The sequence below is a fragment of the Camelus bactrianus genome, chromosome 2, assembly GCF_048773025.1.
Source record: "Camelus bactrianus isolate YW-2024 breed Bactrian camel chromosome 2, ASM4877302v1, whole genome shotgun sequence".
NCBI classification, from domain to species: Eukaryota; Metazoa; Chordata; class Mammalia; order Artiodactyla; family Camelidae; genus Camelus; species Camelus bactrianus.
In genome coordinates this window covers 120,283,155-120,297,035 of record NC_133540.1, presented here as the reverse complement: position 1 = coordinate 120,297,035, position 13,881 = coordinate 120,283,155, and positions in this window count along the sequence as shown.

Sequence of the window (13,881 nt, the reverse complement as noted above, 5' to 3'; positions counted from 1 at the left end):
GAGATAGAAATCTGGGGATTTTTTAATGAAACACCAAGAGAAGATATTCCTGTGACCCATGAAAAAGTGGAATGATATGTTACTGGAAAAATATTCCAGCAGGATTATAAAATGTAGATTGGAACAGAGGCAGGGAAAACTGATTATATGAACTGGGATTTTTTTTAGTAATACAAAACAAAAATTCCAGTATTAACTCATTTAAATGAAACAGAATTTGTTAGATCATAGGCTGGCTTCTTTCAAGTCTTACTCTGGCTACTCAGTCAATGACCGGGACCTGGTTTCTCTCTTTCCATCTCTTTTCTCCATTTATTCAGTCTTAAATCCAGGTTCAGCAGTGTTACTTCTTTGTAGTCAGAGATGGCCACCTGCACCTTCAAGGGCTGCTGCAGCCTTTGTACATATGCACCAAAGCAGAGTGCATCTCTTCTCTCAACCATGGAACCAAAGTCTTGGATTTTACTTTGATTGGATCTTAACTCATGAACTCATCCCTGAACCAATTTTGTTTTTGGCAGATGGCCGGGAATTCCCAAGGTCCACCTCTGCAGCAGGAAAGAAGTCAGCTTCTCTGAAGTATGTGGACTGTGAGGTGGAAGAATTAGAACCTGAGCCAAAAGTAGGGTAGTGTACCAAGAACATAGGAACAGATGCCAAGTAGCCCAAAATGGCCAATGTTAGTAATACAGGTGAACTGTGATGAGGACCTACACCACACTAGGGGAAGTGAGAAGGCAGTAATAAATAATGTACTGGTTTTGATGATGGCTTGAAATAAGAAACAATGAAGACACTGGACTTCATGATTGCTAAAGAGAATTTCAAAGCACAAAAGGTAGGAAAGATGACCAAGATCATTTGCAGATTGTCAGATATGCTATCTTGAATTCTCTTGAACAAGAGTGAGAGCAGTTAGCAATAATGCCCCCATTGGTCTATTAAAGTTAAATATCAATTTTCTAAGTAGTTGATGTTTACAAGTAACAAGATTATGTAAACTATTTTTTAATATAAATCATTATAAAAATGAATTATTCACCTCCCTGTCTTTCTAAGAAGGATGTATTTAGATGTAATTTAAACCTTTCTCCGTGATTTAGGGCCACCATTTCTAAGAGAATAAGATATTCTATTTCTAAGTGTCAAGATAGCCTCTACTCTACATTAGTTTGTTTTCCTTTTATTCCTTCTGTCTCACTATCAGGCATCAGCTTTTTTTTTTTTTTTTTGCACCTGTCTTAGGCAGTGTCCTACTCTCCTTCCAATTTTCTGTCTCTAACACGGTATAATGGAAAAAAAAATAGCCATGCTTGTTGAAATGTTTTGTCGAACCAATCAGTAGACAGTGAATGAGGATCAAAAAAAACTGGGTTTAGGGAGCCCACTATTAAGAGTTAATACTAAAAAGAAGTGATTCATCAATCTTTTTTATAATTTACATGTTTGCAAATCCATATTTAGTTTGGAATTCAGTTAACTTTAACTAGTATTTTATTTTCACATTTTAAAAAATATCCTGGTTTAAGAAGTCTCATTTCAGTGGCCCTTTGTAGATTTTAAGTAGCCAGGAATCAGATAAACTTGTGTAGAACATTGCTGGTCAGGGGATGAGAAGAAAAGTAAGACTGAACTTCTGAGTTTGGGAGCAGTTTATTCCACCGATGCTCCCTTAGGATGGAGGGAAGATGCAGCCCAGAAGGACTTTTAAGACCATCTACTCTATGCATATCCACCAGACTTGTATTTCCATGATCTTGCTTTCGAACTGTTATTCCTTTGCTTAAAGACTCAAGGTTAAATGTTTCTATCTTCTTATTAAGCAAGCCCAAATTCTGATCCCTGTCCAGCCTCAGCTCTCACCATCTCACACATTCCCTTCCATCCCAGGAAGCTTCACTGCAAGAATCCCATGACTGTTCTGATAACTCTTAGGCCTGTGCTTTTGCTGCAGTTGTTTGCTGTGACCTGGAGTAGATGAATTTCTCCTTTTATAGACAAGCTATTGTTCAGGGTCTATCTGCAGCCACTCCTTTACCATGTATGCATTCATCACGTATTGCTGAGAATCAGTTACATACAGACACTAGGTAAAAAGAACACGGAGGTCAATGAATGCCCCTCATCAAACTGACCTTCTAGTATGAAAAACAGTCACAAAAGACACATACAGACCAAGGCAAGTGTTGGCAAGTATGTGGAGAGATTGGAACCCTTTCACACTGCTGATAGGAATGCGATAAATGGTATAGCCCCTGTGGAAAATATTATGGTGTTTCCTCAAAAAATTTAAAATGGGACTTCCATATGATCCAGCAATCCTATTTCTGGGTATTTCTCCAGAAGTATTGAAATGAGATACTCAAAGAGATATTAGTACTTCTTTGTTCATTGCAGCACTATTCGTGGTAGCCAAGATATGGAAACCACCTATGTGGAATGGTTAAAGAAAATCTGGTGTGTGGGGGGAGGGTATAGCTCAGTGCCAGAGTGTGTGCTTAGCATGCACAAGGTCCTGGGTTCAATCCCCAGTACCTCCACTAAAATAAACAAACAAACAAACGAACAAACAAACAAACAAATAAATAAATAAATAAATAAACAAAATGAAATAAATGTAATTACCCCTTCCCAAAAGAAAATTTGATGCGTACATACAGTAGAATATACCACCCAGCCTTACAAAAGAAGGGAATCTGCAGTGTGTAACAACGTGGAGGAACCTGAGGACATTATGCTGAGTGAAATAAGCTAGTCACAGAAAGACAAATGCTACATGATTCCACTTATATGAGATTTCCAAAATAATTAAACTCATAGAAACATGGAGTGGAATGGAGGTTGTCAGGGTTTGGGAGGAGGGATAAATGGGGAGCTATCAATCAATGATCATAAAGTTTCATTTAAGTAAGATTAATAAACTCTAGGGATCTGCTGTACAACCTTGGACTATAGTCAACAATACTGAATTGTATACTTAAAAATTTAAGAGGGTAGATCTCATGTTAAGTGTTCTTACTACAATAAAATAAAATTTAAAAACTAAGCACAGATATAAATATAATTGCAAATTGTGATAACTGCTATGAAGAGTTGGATTTTCTATGAAATATTAATTATTTTGGGATTGGGTGGAAAGGAAAAATTGTAAGTAAGATGTTAATTTTGAGATACGTGGGCTTCTAAGTGAAGATACAATATTTCAGGAAAAAGAAAAGAAAAAGCTATTGAAAAATTGAAAAAAAAACTTTCAAGATGCAGGAAATCACCTTTAAAATTTGTGGTAGGCTAGTGCACCATTTTCTCTGATCTACATAAATGTAAAAATCACAGATATTTTATTAAGATAGAAATGAAAACAAAGGCAGCCTAAGGAGTCATTTTGTGGGGACATTTAATGCCAAGTGCACATCGAGTCTCCTGTCTCAACTACATTTCTATAAAACGCCTCTCCCTTTATCTGTTTCTCTATGTGTACCCTATCCGCCAGCCCAGCCACACAATTCTTGAACTTCAAAGTGCATCAGTATCACCTGGGGAGTTTAAACTTAGCTGTCAAGGTTCTATTTCTCCCACGTACTTGAAACTGAATTTTGTCAATTCGTGGTCAGTTTGGGAACTTCCATTTTAAAATGAAGTCTCTAATTCAGAATTCTCCTCTCTCTCTTCTCTTTCCCTATATTCTGGAGCAGGATTTACCTATTATCCTGGCAAACATGGAGGGCAATATTCATCTTGGTTGCCTCTGGGTTGGAACTGCTACTGGTGAGATTTGTCTTTGCATTCTTTGCACCAGCAAAGTAGGGTGAGGAGCTCACTTTCTCTCCCTGCTGGCTGAGCTCCCGCTCTGGCTGACACTTGGTTCTCTGAGATGCAATCTCTGTGAATTCCCTCCTGCACCAGGCAGGAGCCATTCATCCCAAACTTTATCATAGCAACACCGTGGGACATCCACTGAATCTCAGGTTTAACCACCATCTCTGCCACTCTGGACATGTGGAAACTTTTGTTAAATCCCTCCTTCAGGGCAAGTATTCTTAATAAAAAAAAAATATATATATATATATATATATATATATATATATATATATATATATATATATATATATATATATATGGAGGTAATTGTTTAAGTACAAAGGAGGAAAGAATAATTCTTAGAGAATACTTTTGAAAGAATATCTTAATAAATTGTCTGAGTCAGTGATATTGATACTTGGAAATGTCCTCTGGGGTGTTTCATAAAGTAGGCCAGGCTCTTCTTTGTGAAGGGAACTCATGCAAGTTTGGCTTTCTTAGTGAGACAGTGCAATTATATTATTATCTTTGAGGTGACATTTCCCAGTGCTGTTGGAGATGGTCTAAATTTGAAGTTTGTTTTATGCTGCAGGTATGAATAATGTTCATAACTTATTCAAAAAAGAGAAAAAGGAAAATCAATGTTTTATTTTTGGGATCTATCAATAAACATAGATTGTATGCCAATATAAATGGACAAAATTTTTATGTTGACTATTTCTTTTCTGATAAATATAGTTAATAAATAAAGTGTAACAGGAAAGACAAATTGATTTAGATATATGTCAAATCAGTCAAATTCCTTAAAGCCAGACAGGCTGTATTTTAATTTCCATCAGTTTGATTCTTTATCTGACTTGAGAATCCTGGAAAGGTTTATACTCACAAGCAGTTGCCGAAGATGATAATTTGCTTGTGAGTAGTTACAATTCACATTTCTGTTTTTGAAAGCCCCTCACAAAATGATACTAGTTACTGACAACTTTGTTTAACAGTTCTCAAAAATAGAATCTTCAGATACCTGAGGATCCCTGACCCTTCCAGGAACACCAAGAGGCCAAAACTATTTTCAAAACTGTATTAAGATATTATTTACCTTTTTCATTCTTATTTTCTCTTGAGTGAATTGCTGAGTTTTCCAGAAGGTGCATGAAATGTGATGATGTTGTTTTGATGGTTAAAGGAATACACACATATTCTAGTATTTTAAAACTTCTCTTTTAATTTCTAATACAGTAAGTATTGGTAGATATAATCCACATAAATGCTTTTGAGGTATCTCATTAATTATTAAGAGTTGAAAATTTGTTCAAAATGTTGGAGAGCTAATGAACCTAATTCACAGAGCTGACACATACCTTCTCCCCTTAAAATAACAGTGATCATCTATTTTCTTTGGAGCTGGTAAACTCAGGGCTTGTTTTTATTGTTGTTTGCTTGTTTTTCTTTCTTTCCTGCTCCATGTTTCTTCTAGACCGTGTCGGTTTTTTCTAGCTTTTCCCTTGTTGTTTGGTGCTTCCAAATACAAAACAAAAGTGGGATCTGCGAAAGACGTTTTTTTTTTTGTTTTTTCCTGAGAAAGAAAACATATTAGTTAAAAATAATTTTTAAAGTGCTGAATTATTAAAACAGATTTGGGTTAAGATCGAAACTTGAACATATCAGGTAATATGAGAATAAGCACCAAACAGAATTTACAGGAGTGTTCAGGGAACAGTTTGCAAATGCTTTCACCCTTCACTTGAGGTGTACAGAGGCATCAGGGGATTAAGGGAGATGGGAGAAAGATGTCTTCGGGGAGCTCTGTGGTATAAGACTCGATCCCCCTGGGTAAGAGGTGGGATTACTTCACCGTTCACCTCCAGTAAGGAGATAGCACCTTAAATGGACCACTAGGAACCTAATGCAAAACCCCTGCATTTTGAAGAGGATGTAATTAATGACATCCAACTTTCATAAGAGACATCTGGAAGAGCGGAGATTGACTCCCCACTGTTATTTTGGTGGGGAGTCAAAGCAAAGATGTTCAAGGAGGTGAGGAGCCTTCCCACCTTGGAGGAAGACTCTGTGAGTGATTCTACTGGACTAGATATAAACATGTGTATATCACATATCAAATGTATACATATATGATCTATTATACTACAATATGCTATATTATAATGAAAACAAACCTTGATGATAGAGATCGAGTTTGATGGATGGAATCTTGCTTCAAACCAGGTGAGCAGAAGACCAATCTGAGAAGGTGACATTTCAGTTAAACCATGAATGACAAAAAGGAATGAGCCATGCAATGATCCATGCAAAGAACACTCCAAGCAGCGTGAAGAGCCAGAATGTGGATCGGCTCTGCCAGCTCAATGACTAGAGAGAAATCCAGTGAAGCTAGAGCCTAAGCTGACTGGTGCAAGATGAGACAGGAAAGGAAGGCAGGACCAGATCGCGTAGGGTGAGACCCGTGCACCTCGGCTGATGTGCTCTGCATGCTTTCTTTAAGCACCAGCTACAATAATTTTCCAAACCCACAATAAATTTGAAGTTCCATATTCTCTTTTGTCTTGGTATTTTCAGGGGATGTCATGGAAGCTATAATTTGATGGGTTTGGAGAAGGCTGAGTGTGTCTGCCTCTTAAATTTTATTAATATCTAGTTAATACCATAAAGTCCTCTAATAATGGTCCAAAACATTAATTTTAGCAAAGGCTGTATTCACTACATAAATGTCCCAGGTAGCAGCAGAGATTTTGGACCAGGTTTTATAATTCATATCCTATTTTTATTTCCCTGACCTTGTTAACTCTTGATATTAGAAACCATCCAGTACCTTTTGCCACAGTTTAGAAAAATTAATCCAAATTAATGTTTCCTTGGTAATATCATGATTATAACTTTATTTTTTATATTGAAGGTATTCTATCTTATCTTCTTGAAGGATGTGAAGCATTCTTCAATTGGTACTATTTTAACCAATCAACAAATATTTCTCACCTATTACTTTAGGTGATATTAAATATATACTAAAATATATATCAAAGCTAAAATAACTTAGTGTAATGATATTAAAGATCAAGGATACTATGGGTAATAAAATCTGATTTGCAAATGTTAGCCACTATATATAAAACAGATAAAAAATTTCTTCTGTATAGCATAGGGAACTATATTCAATATCTTGTAATAACCTTTAATGAAAAAAATATGAAAATGAATATATGTATGTATATGCATGACTGAAACATTGTGCTGTACACTAGAAACTGACACATTGTAACTGACTTTACTTCAATAAAAAATTTTTAAAAAACCTTTAGAAATTTAGAGGGAGAGAGACCATGGAACCATATCTTCCTTGAGAAGGAAAATTTTGAGCTTGGCTTTGAAGGAATAATTACAGTTAAATAGAAGATTGTAACATGGATGAAACATGTAGGCATGAGTTGATGTAAAGGGTGAAGATGGAATTACATAAAACTTATTTTGGAACACTGAGAACATCAATTTGGAAAGATGGATATATTCGTGAAAAGAATTGTAAGTAATAAAAATTTTGAAAAGGGAGTTTCAAACCAAAATAAATTATCTTCCCTGCTTTAACTATGGGTGTGACAGAACATTTAGAAGTTACTCTGAGGAAATATTTCGGATCTGCTTAGAAATTCCTCCTTTTTAGTAATATGTCAGTCACTGTGAACAGCCTTCAAAATGCTCAATCAAGATTTCTCATTTACCTGCGACCTCTCTGAGAAGCAAGTTCACAAAATGATATTTAAAAGATTATGGACCATATAGTAGGACTGGTAAAATTTTGGCTCAATCATTATAAGGTAATGATTCAGCTTTGGTATTCGCCAGAATCATTTATGAGTGCCACAGATATTAACACTTGGTCTCATGGCATTCATCATTGAATGATGCATAAACAGAAGAAGGATGGAGAAATTTTGTTTTATTTAAAGTCAACATATATCTTTTTAAACTAACATTGGTGAATAGACAGAAAACTCTGGAACATGGTCACAAGTTGCAAGAAAGTGATACTTTTAAATTTAGGGTCCAACGCTTAGAGCTAGATTTGAAGGAGCAATCATACACATCTCTCTACTTGTGTCCTGCCTCAATTCTTGGCATTGCAAAGTTAAAGCACTATTGTGTCTCCCAATACTGCTGCTGAAAATTAGTTCCACTTGTTTTGTCTTATGAGGAACATCAATGTTGCTTCTAGTTTTGCTCAGCTTCAACTCTTTATCCTTTCAAAAAATGGTCGTTCTAAAATCTGATGCAAATACAGGTCCGATTATGCTATATTTGGCTTAAAATCTTTCAGTGATTCTTGAGTCTTTTCAAGATGAAGATTAGACTGATCATGGCAAAAAAGATCACCTCCCCAGCTTTTAGACTTCATTTTATTTATTATATCTTCAGGGAGGCTTCAATCAGGTCAATTTTACAACACTCTGCATTTTCCCCTGTTTTAGCATTTACCACAATTATAAGTGTACAACTGCTGCTGTTATTGATAAAATATCTGTCCTCTTCACTAGACTGCAAGTTCCATAAAGGCAGGAACCAAATATGCTTTTAAAACCCTTTCTATTCTCAGCCACTCACACAGCACTTGACAAATAGAAGGAACTCAATGCATAGTCATTGATATTGTTGATGGGGTTCGTGTGTGCGTGAATGAATGAGCCTGTGACCTGTGCAGAAAATACAGTCGTCGCCTATCACAGTCACAGAGTCATAGTATGTTTGGGAAGAAAAGTACTTTTGAAATCTCTTATTCAAAATCTTTCATTAGTTAGGGAAATTGAAGCCTAGAAACCAAACAACTAGCCCAAGATTATATAATTAATCACAGTGACAGAACTGGACTTAGAATCTAGGTTTTCACTACTACTCTGAACCGTTTTTATGATGTTATAGCTCCTCCAATATAACCTCCCCATTCCGAAAGTGCAAGCCAAGGGCCAAAGTCACAGGGAATTAGTACGGGAGTTGGGTGGCTTCAGTCATCAGGTCGTGTCTCTGCTCTCCTTTATACTCAGGGGCCATCAAGCAAATACATGAATGTCAGGGATCTGGTGAAGTTGTTTTTGGTTTAATAACTTTACAGTTCCAGGAACTCTTACTCTATGCTTTCTTAGTCTCGTCATTCCTAATGTACCCATCATGGTCTTGAAAGAATGAGGAAACTGAGTCTGAATAGAATAGGGAAATATCTATACTTCCAACCAAAGAACTCAACAGTCAGATGCAGTGAGAGTGATCCCAGTCCAGCCTGTTGGCATACAAAGAAAAACAGCCATTCATGAGAACTTGGACCTATTAATTCATATCGTCAGCTTTAGTTTATGCATCTCTAAATCTATTAACCATGTTTTTAGTTCTAAAATGCTTTGACTCTGAAAATGTTTCAATTCTCTTCCCATCATTGCTTTTTCTTTTTTTTTAACTTTGCCTTTTCTGGTCAATTTCCATAAATTTGTTGCCTTTTAATTATAGCAGTGGAGCTCAGTGTGAACACAACATCACTCAATAAGTCTCCCATTCATCATAATGTCCCATTACTGAGAGGGTCAGATCACCTAATGTCTTCACTCCCTTGGGTAGCTTGGGGTTACCCCTAGGTAGTCAGGTGGAGTAGCAGGTTGGCCATTTAATCTCCCCCCATTCTCAATTTCACTCCCTTTCTTGTGAACACAAAAGAACTTTAAGCGATCTGTCTGCGGCATTGAAATGCCAACCTTAGTTGGTACTTTGAAAACTCAAAGCCTTTTACAAGATGAATAGCAAACTGTGGATGACAGCTCCTGTGGAGCCATTATTGAATTGCAGCCCTGATGACTGCATTACTTTGGATTTAGATAAAAGACTCCATACAAGACAAATGGTAGGAGGACATCAAACAAGACTGTATCCATACAGTGACAGAAGCAATCCAATTGAAGAAGTTGTTGATTTCCCCAAGGCTCCATACTATTTCTTCCTGAGCAATTTATATTAAAGGAGTAAAGATTGTATATTCATCCTCTATTTATATTTTTCTCTAAAAAATATGAATGTCCAGTTGTCAAATTGAAGTCTTAACTTCTGCTCTTGCCTGGAAGAGAGTTATCAATATGGGAACAGGTTAATTATTTTGTATTGTGTTTTATTTAACCACAATAGCAGTGTGTGTAAAGGTTATAGACTAAGAGTTACAATCTATAATGATCAGATAAAAAGATTAATCAGCAAATTGATAGTTCCCTGTACCAACAGGAAGCTCAGGATATTCAAGGCAACAATGAGTACAAAGGGTGCTGATAAACATCAGGCACCTTTATTCAGATGAAAACTAATTCTAGAGAACTTCCACTATCTCATTAATTATGTACTAGCTTCAGAAGGCTGAATTGGGTGAGGCATCATTAGGGGCTTTTGGAATGTGTTGAAAATGCTTCTGGCTCTATGAAAACTGTAAAATAAGAGCTTATTTTTCTGTTGGTTTGGCAGATGTTCACACAAACCCAGTTCCTCAAAATGGAAAAGGTTCCATGCAAAGAAATCGCACATATTTTTTTTTGTATCCTAAGTCTTGGGAACAAGAATGTCCTAGGCTTTATCTTCAGAAATACCATCGACATTGTTTAAGGCAGGGATTTAGATGTTGATCTGCTTAATAGGGAAGTAGCACCCTTCATATAAGTTTTATCCTAAAATAGCTTGTTGATCTGTTTAAATTTAATTTTATGCTTTTGTGATGTCACTGCTTTCCTGAACTTTTACACTAATGGTTTCTTTTGCTTTTCCTCTTCATTTGGTGTAATCTACATTTGCCTACCCCTCTGTTACATAAAAGTGAACTCATTGAAAAGTAAGTCGATGTGGATTTGCTGAATTGCAAACTTTTGTTTCTGTTTTTTAGTTTTTGTTTCTTGGATTTTTTAATTGAAGTACAGTCAGTTTACAGGTTGTGTTAATTTCTGGTGTATAGCATAGTGATTCAGTTATATATATTCTTTTCATATTCTTTTTCATTATAGGCTATTACAATATATTGAATATCCCCTGTGTGAATTGCAAAATTTGAATAGAACCTTTGGTGCAGAATGGAGAGAGTTTAAATTAAGATCTCTCCTGGAAGTTACATGTAACTTCATCTATGTGCATAACCATGTCTTTTGAATGAGACTCCCATCTTAGTATCATTGACTTTGAGTATTTTCCAAAATCAGACTTGCTCTCTTCTGGACAATTTTTCAGTTGTTCAGGAATTCATCAAGATGAAAGTAGGATGTCTTTTTTTTTTTTTTTTTTTTTTGGAATAGAGTCATATAAAAGAACCAGTTTCAATAATCTCAAAACTCTTAAAAATAGCTTCAATGGTGTCTAATAGGTAATTGCTACTTGACACCAATAATTAATTTAAGAGGGGAAATAAAAGGAAAGAAAAAGAACTGAAGAATTGACATAATTGAGCTCAGTAGAAACAGTTTGGTTCTCTTAAAGCCATCCTCAGGTATTACTTTGCATAATTGCTTTTAGACTTTTTTTTTTCATTCCAATTTCCCATGTTAGAACGGGCATATGTTAATTTACTTCTTCTGGGTCAGATTACACCATTAGATGTGCTCTGACAACTCCCTCATACCGAATCTACTTTGATACACAGCCTATGTTACTTTCCTTAAATACCAAATTCCAGAACTGTGTGTGTATTTATATGTTAGTCTCTGGGAACATGTAAACAAACCTAGCTACTGCTGACTGTCAAAAAGAAATTGTGTTCCCATTCCTGCTACCTTTTGAATGTGTTTTTGGCAACAGGCTCTGTTCACTGAGCTCACCTGGGCGGTGGCTCTTGGGGCTACAATTGAACCACTGAAGAAGAGTCCTGATTAGTTTTCAGTAGAACCATTCAGAACCATGCGGCTGAATGGCTGAGACATGGAGTCCTGGTAACCTTATACCACCTCGGGGCAGACTATCAGTTGCGATCGTAGTTTAATGAAACACTTTGACTTCAAATGTCTACTTAGCTGAAGACTCACTTCCTCTGTCTCCCTTCTCTCCCTTACTGCTTTCCTTCTGTATCCCTCTCTCTTTTCTTCCTTCCTTCTCTCAATACCACAGTGACATTCTCTACTCTACAAAGCAATTTCACACTCTGACACTGCCATGGTTCAGCTCCTTGTTGTCTCTTGCCTGGATTGCTACCAAAGGCTCATAATAGCTCTTGTTCCTCCCCCGACTGCCTCCCGCCACCCCTGCAATTGCAACACCCCAGTACTCCATCCTCCACCATACAGCCGGGTGCTGTTTCTAAAACACAAATCTGCTGACAGCATCCTTCTGCTAAAAATACTGCCGTGGCTCCCACACGTCATCTAGGATAATGATCAAATTCCTTCACAAGGCAAGGCATCCGGATCCTCTCCTAGTCTGGCCCCCACTGACCTCCCTGGCCTCATTGTCCATGTTCTCTGTGGACAGGATGCCAGGTACACCCAGCCTTCTCACACCTCCCTGCTTCCGCCCTTGCCGCCCAATGTCCATCTTCCTTCTCTCACATCTTACCCTTCCCCTGATCTATTTTTGATCTGGCTGATTTTCACCTCTTCTTCAAGGCTTAAAGTATTGTTTACTATTGAAATCTTCCAAGACTAACTTTCCAGGACTGCTCGCCTTAACACCTCACTACACACGTACACAAACACACACACACACACACACACACACACACACACACACACACTGATTCAGACTGTGACTTTATTCCTGCCATGACATTAACTATTAATGTACTAGAACTATTGATTCACTTAAACATCACTTTTTCTAGAGCCAGGATTCTTAACCCTATTACACCGTGACCACCTTTGGCAATCTGATGAAGCCCCTTGACCCATCCTCAGAACCATGTTGTTAAACACATAAAACAAAAATACATATGGTAAAAAGTTATCATGATATAAAGTTACCAAAATGTTAACAAAATGTATTGTGGTATACTATATCTATTAGATATATTTAATAAAAATGTTAAAACATTCGTTAAGACAGCTTAGCAACAAATCCACTAACGATTATTATAATTTGGAAGTAGCAGTGAGTAAAAACAACATTTCAGTATATCTTCTGCCACTCCAAAATTATATCTATAATTTTTACTTGTGACAAAGTGCTACAGTGGTTTGTTGTTTACAAGTCCGCTAATTTTTAAAAATGCTAAATTTTAGTAAAGGTGAACAAACTAAAGATATAATTATTATTTCAAACCAAGTTCATGGAGAACCTGAATTCCAGAGTCTTTGTTTCAGTTTTAGACTATAAATTCTTTGAAGGTTTCATTTTACTATACCCAGGCCTTGTGTAGTACTGGAACATGGTAAGAACTTAAAATGTTTGTTGGCCAAATGAATGAAAGAAGTCATTTAATATTTCATCTAACTAAAACTTTTCAGCCCCTCCTGTCCTTAATTAGGCTTTATTATTCTGGTCACATACTCAGAAACTAAAGTGCAGAAAGGTTAAGGACGTTTTGAGAGTTCACAGGGCTCTAAAACGTCTATTTCACCATCAAGTTGCCTCTCCGAATGTTGTGTTCAACCTATCGGATAATCAAGAGAAAGAGCAAGCATGGAAAAATTACGCTGTCAGTTTTCACGAGGATAAGGGATTTCAGACCTTTGGTAACTCTTGGCTTCCAGTATATTAATGCTGCATCGATTTGGCCAATGGACTATGTGGTATTCATCTGGACTTCATGAGAAAGGCTGAGAGCTTGGAGAAGATGATCCTGTCATCCAGGAGAATTTGTCTCACCAAGAGAATTGCTTACTTGGGCTCAGAAACAATCCAAGAAGAGCAGGAATAAGGATGGGAACGCCCCTTCCTCCACGGTTCGCTCAGAGAGCAGCGGTGGTAGAGAACTAGCTTTTTGTTTCATTAGCTCTCACTGAGCGGATGAATAAAAGAAAATAATGAAAACTAAGACAATCCTTTTCACATTTCAGGGCATGAGCAAAGGAAGGTTTGGAGCGCTCGATTCTGCCCTGTGCATTGAAAGGCTCAGACCGCCGTGTGCCACAATGGCGT